The sequence below is a fragment of the Dromiciops gliroides genome, chromosome 5 (assembly GCF_019393635.1).
Source record: "Dromiciops gliroides isolate mDroGli1 chromosome 5, mDroGli1.pri, whole genome shotgun sequence".
In the NCBI taxonomy this organism is placed as follows: Eukaryota; Metazoa; Chordata; class Mammalia; order Microbiotheria; family Microbiotheriidae; genus Dromiciops; species Dromiciops gliroides.
In genome coordinates this window covers 86,782,754-86,789,137 of record NC_057865.1, presented here as the reverse complement: position 1 = coordinate 86,789,137, position 6,384 = coordinate 86,782,754, and the positions used below count along the sequence as shown (strand labels likewise).

General features: G+C 39.0%; 1 pseudogene; it reads left to right on the top strand.

Moving 5' to 3' along the window:
• Window positions 1–3,972: 3,972 nt before the first annotated feature.
• Window positions 3,973–5,632, top strand: LOC122728728 (annotated as a pseudogene).
• Window positions 5,633–6,384: the final 752 nt, after the last annotated feature.

The following is a 6,384-nucleotide window of genomic DNA, read 5'->3' as shown; positions in this document are numbered from 1 at the left end:
TTGTCTTTCCAACGTTGTAATTATTGTAGAAACAATCCAAATTCTGCACACTTCATTTACTCTGTCAGTCCATATATGTCTTCCCAGGTTTATCTGAAACTGTCCCTGTCATCATTTCTTCATATACTAATAGAAAACCCTTTCCACCTTTCCTGGGGACCTACCTACTTCTGTCCAAATACTCCCCATACTTCAAGGCCCAGGCCAAAACCTGCATGAAATCTTTTTTAACTACTCTAGACCTCATTCATCTTCCCTTATCTGAATTACCACAGTGTTTGAAAAGTGTAGCACACTATTAAGAACTTAATTCCATACCATTTTTACAGGATCCCGTTGTTTTTGAGTTTTGTTTTCCTCACCATGCTGTAGATTGCTTGATGGAAGGAACGATGTCTTCCATACCTTCTTTGTCTCCATAGCATCTGTCTAGCACAATACCGGGCACATAGGACATGCTTAGTAAGAACTTGTTGATGTGACTATTAAAATAAGTGACTTGCATTGGACTAATGGAATAATATGACCATCTTCCCTTTTGTGAACCAATGTGATTTTATACCTTACCACATGCACAATTCAATAGCGACTGGCAGAGATCAAAACCAAAAATCTTTATATTTTAATGGGACATGATTAAACATTAAAGACCACTGACCTCATGAAATACCCATATAATGCAATTTACCAATCTGTGCTTATACATACCTTCTGGGTATTAGAAAAGTACATAATTAAGTATAGATTACTACAGGCATGTTATTACGCATTTTATTGTTCCTCAGTGACTTAATAATAATGCTCTGTATTTATATAGTGCTTTTCATCAGATTATCTCCAATCACTTTACAAACATTATCTCATTAATCCTCCAAACAGCTCTGGAGGCACATAATAAGTCTTAGTACCCCCATTTGACAGATCAAAACCCCACAATCTGATGTGATTAAATGACATGCCCAGTATCACATTTACATAGTGAAGAGCAGAAGCAGGAAACTAGGACAATGAAGTAGACAATGCCATCAGCACCAGACTTTAGAGTCTCTAGAAGATTATATCATCTTCTATCATATATCATATATATGATATTCTATGATATATCATATATCAACTGTTTCTATGAGAATTATGCCTATAGAAGATACTGTCATTGATAAGTTCGTATTTTAAAAAATCAAAGTAAAATTAGACATTGAAGGTAGAATGAACCCTGGGTCTAGTTCCTCATATTTTGAAGTTCTGGAATCTATATTTTCATTCTGAATGAGAGTGTGTGTTACAAGCTACACATGCTATGTATACATGTTATGTGTTTCAGATCAATTTATGTGGACTCCAGTCATTTAGTATTTGAGTGCTTAGATATTCTTTTGACAGAATCTTATATGACCTCTATATTTGGCAGTTTCCTTTGCTGCATCCCACTTTTCCATGTTTCCACAAGTTGTAGAGACCCAGAAATTCTCTTCCTTCTATTTTTGGGATCCTATTAATTAACTAAAAACACAGAATCTCTTTTTTTGTGTCTAATTTTGCTGCATGTTTGACATGTTGAGGACCAAAAACTGGTCCATGCATGAACTAGTGCCTTGTATGTATTTCTGTTGTCAAGGTTAATCAATTATTTGTTTTAACTAAGAAGTCTGGCTTTCATTAAAGCCACCAGTGCCCATGCATACATAATAAATATGTTTGAATTCCTTCTGATCTTATATTTCACAGTTCAGTGAATCCTTTCCGGTTTAACTCAAGTTAACAAATGTTTGTCTTTCATAGTAGAGCTATAAACAGAATACTGATTCATGAATTTGCTAATTGTTTTTCCTTGCTATGGGTATTGGCCAGTGTTTTATCTTTAGCCATGCTGCAAAGAGTCATAGAATATTTTAGGTCTTAAATTTGTGGCACAGTCACTGGATTTGGAATGAGAAGATCTGAGTTCAAATTCAGATCCAGTAAATGCAACCTTCACATGAGGAGAATTTGTGAAAAGAAATGGAAGGAAGCAGTAACCCTTTCAAGTCACTCTGGTCACTCAAGTCACTGTGGCCTTGAGCAAATCATTTGATTTTTCTAGACTTCATCTGTAGAATGAGGATGTCAGAAAAAACAATCACCAGTGCCCCTTTTAACTTAAAATTCCATGATCCTATAATTGTATAGTCCAACACTGTTATTTTGTATATGAAGAAACTGAGTCATAGAAGAGATTTGATTCAGTTAGCATTTATTAAGTACTTAATGTGTGTTAATTGGAAGATAGGCTAAGTGTAAGGAGCACTGGATTTGTAGTCAGTACTGGAAGACATCCTAGAGGTCACCTAGTCTAACATTCTCATTTTATAGATGATGGAACTGAGGCCTGAGAGGTCAATGACTTGTCCAGGGTCACACAAGTAGTAAGTGGCAGATCTGGAATTCAAATTTGGTCTGATGACTCCAAGTTGAGTGACATTTGGACTGTACTATACTGCCTTTTATAAATGTGAAATATTATCATGGTTAACTTGATGATTATTAGTTTTCTAAGGGCTCTCAGTCATATTAAAGAATGAACCAATTAAATGTCAATTTTCTCCTCCTCTTCCTTCTCCTTCTCCTTTTCCTTCTTCCAACAGAACACATTGTTCCGCACTTCCTAAATACATACAGATCTAATCTAATTTGAATTTTCCCCAGAGTGGATAAATCATTCTCAACAAGTAGGTGGATACTTTAGGCAGTCTGATAATCACTACCCTATGAATATTGAGAATATTAAGTGGAAGGGACCAGAATGACTTGAAAGGGTTACTACTTCCTTCCATTTCTTTTCACAAACTCTCTCATGTGAAGTTTGCATCTACTATATCTTATTGGGGCAGTGCCTAGCATAGCTTCCCCTATAGTTGACCCCAATTGCTACTCCATAGTCTGAGATTATTCTTTTCTTGGCCTGACAATGCCTTCCACCAGGATAGATTGTAACCCATCTTTAATTTAGTAGATAGGAGTTTCCTGAGGTTCTGAGAAGTGATTTCCTTATAGCTGACATACCCTGTATATGTCAGAAGCAGGATTTGAACTCATGTCTACCTTCCTCCAAGTCCATCACTCTATCTATCCACTATACCTCACTGCCTCTCAATCGATACTACTTTTATTCACTCACTCACTCACTCATTCAGCACTTATTTCATTCTAAATAAATCAACCAGGGCAGTGCCCTTGATGTACAAAGGTGCTGGGTTTCATGCTATGTAGGATACAGAGAGATATGAAATATAGTCCCTGCCCTCTGGTAGCTTATGGTCCATTTGGGGAAAGAAGACATATCTACTTAAAAAGCCACTTTACAATCAAGAAAGTGTCAGAAAGTGTCAAATGAGTAGTATAGATAGGAAACTCAAGAGGAGTTTAGAGAAAGGAGATAGGGCCATGGGTTGCAGTGGTCTTGAAAGACTTTGGAGAAAGCAGGAGTTGTTTATTTTGAAGGATGAATGAGATTTAGAGAGGTAGAAAGGAGGGGATTCTAGACTCAGAGTTTGGAAATTAGAAGATATCCTTGGGAAGGAGATTGAAGAATTCATGGAGTAGGGTGATCAGAGACGAGGCTAGAAAAGTAGGGTCAGGACAAATTGTGGAGGACCTGGCTAAGGTGCATACCAGACAGCTATTGAACGTGGTTCCTGGGAGTGTTACTTACAAGGAATGTACTGCCTCAAGAGTTGGTGGGTGCCATCTTCTTCCCCCTTTCCCTTCCTAGAATTCTTATAGTCCAAAACAGAGCTAGGTTAAGAAATGTCCAAGTCTTTTTGTTTGGAAATTGGAAAAAGGAAAAGAAGAATAAGTTTTTTTGATGTCCACTTTCCCCCTCCTCTCCTCTCCTGGCCTTCAGATTTTTTTTTGTCCTCTGCAAGTTCTCCTCTGCATTCCCAGTGATTTCTTTGAAAACTTTCCCCTAGTTGAGTCATCTCTTTTCTCTTCGAAATGGTCTCATCTCAGAAGGTCAGGAGGCTGGTTGATTCCTAAACCAGCTGGTTTCTGAGATGATTTTAACACCTGAAGAGCTCCCACTCCTCTTTCTCTAGTGAGGCAATTAGGGTTAAGTGACTTGCCCAGGGTCACGCAGCTAGTAAGTGTTAAGTGTCTGAGGCCGGATTTGAACTCAGGTACTCCTAACTCCAGGGCTGGTGCTCTATCCACTGCGCCACCTAGCTGCCCCTCCCACTCCTCTCTTAAGGCTTTTGCCACCCAGTTCTCAAAATATATTAGTTAGAATTCAGCTAATACCCTTGTATTAGAAAGACAAATCTGGCCTTTTTTCAGTCGGCAGCCGGCACTAGTGTGTTTGCACGCTGCTCTCCTTTCCTACCCTGGCTCCGTTCCTCTGCCACTGCCTCTTCCCGGTCCCTCTCACCACCACCTTGGGCTTTGGAGATCTTAAGACACCCACAGGCCTGCAGCACCTCAATGACTTCTTGGCGGACAAGAGTTACATCAAGGTTAAGCACCGTCCCAGGCTGACATCACGGTGTTTGAAGCCATCTCAGGCCCGCCGCCAGCAGACTTGTACCATGCCCTCCGCTGGTATAACCACATTAAGTCCTATCAGAAGCAGAAGGAGAGCTTGCTGGGAATAAAGAAGGCTTTGGGCAAGTGTGGGCCTGCTGATGTAGAAGATACCACAGGAAGTGGTGGAGCTACAGATAGCAAGGATGCTGAAGACATTGATCTCTTTGTATCTGATGAGGAGGAAAGTGAAGAAGCAAAGAAGCCGAGAGAAGAATGCCTTGCTCAGTATGAATCAAAGAAATCAAAAAACCCTGCAACTGATGCCAGGTCTTCCCTCTTACTGGATGTAAAACCTTGGGATGATGAGAGAGATATGGCAAAATTGGAGGAATGTGTCAGAAGCATTCAGGCAGATGGCTTGGTCTGGGGATCTTCTAAACTAGGTCCAGTGGGATAAGGCATCAAGAAGCTTCAAATACAGTGTGAGGTGGAAGATGATAAAGTTGGGACAGATATGCTAGAGGAACAGATAACTGCCTTTGAAGATTATGTGCAATCCATGCTGCCTTCTAAATTCTATTCAAAAATTGTATTTGAATAAAAATCTTTGCAAGCAAAAAAAAAAAAAAGATAAATCTGTATTCCTAGGTTTGAAATCTGTTTTTCCTCAGTCTTTTTGTGTTTCCCGAATCAAAATAGAACTCATTCATCTTTGCCTCTCAGTTTTTCCAGTAGTAAAATGGGAAGAACCCCTGCTTTGTTGGGTATTTGGTGGCTGGAGGGAATCGAGGGTGGGGTTGCATGGCGATCATAGAATACTGAGCTTAGTAAAGTTTGCAAATTGTTTGGGACTCCCAAGAGGAAAAGTACTATGGGAATGTAATCTATTATTATGTGTAATTATCATTAATTGACCATTTCAGTTTAATGGTGCAGAAGAATATTATGGGCACCAGATCTTTATTTAATGGGCAGCTCATGTGGCAGCTCTTACAGGAACAAATTACATAATTGGTTTGGAGAAATTGGACTTTGTGAGTTTTTTTATTATTCTGTTTGCTTTCAATAGCTTAATAAAGCAACAGTTAATCGTGACAAGGAAATTAACCTTTCATTTACAGCCGTATCAGATTGAAGGGCTAGAAGATGGATTGGGAAGGAAAGAGCTCATAGTGGAGCAAGGGGAGCCTGGAAGTGTAATTTTGAATAGAGAGATATGTATGATTCTATTTGGACACCAGAGAACTGGAGAGATGGGATGGAATGGTCAGATAAGGCTGGGCAGGAGAAGGGTAGTGTGATCTTCAAGAAGTCTGAAAGTGGTGCCTGTCATAGGAACCCTAACCAGCCCAAAGTCATACATTTCAGTTACCATTGCCAACTTAAAGCCAGGTGATATATTTGGAGGAAATTGCTAGTTTAGAACTAGCCATTTTAGCCCTATTTGGGCAGACCTGATCCAGCAGTGTCAAGGACATCATCAATAACAACAGTCAAAACAATATAATAACAAATCTTGTTTACATAAAGCAGTAATGAATACAATGTTAGATGGGGAAGATCTAGATTCTAATCCCATCTCCAGCCCTCACTACCTGCATGGACTCTAGGCAACTCACTAAATAAATCTCTTCTCAGTTTTCTCATCTTTAAAATGGTGATGATAATAGTTAACTTTACCACATAGGATTGTAGTAATGTTCAAGCAAGAAAGTATATAAAACACTTTGCAAATATGAAAATAGTATGTAAATATTACGTATTGTTAGTATGACCACTTGAAAGTTCCTTCAGTTATTTTTCAGTCTTGTCCAACTCTCTGTGACTCCATTTGGGGTTTTCTTGATGAAGATACTGAAGTGGTTTGCCATTTCCTTCTCCAGCTCA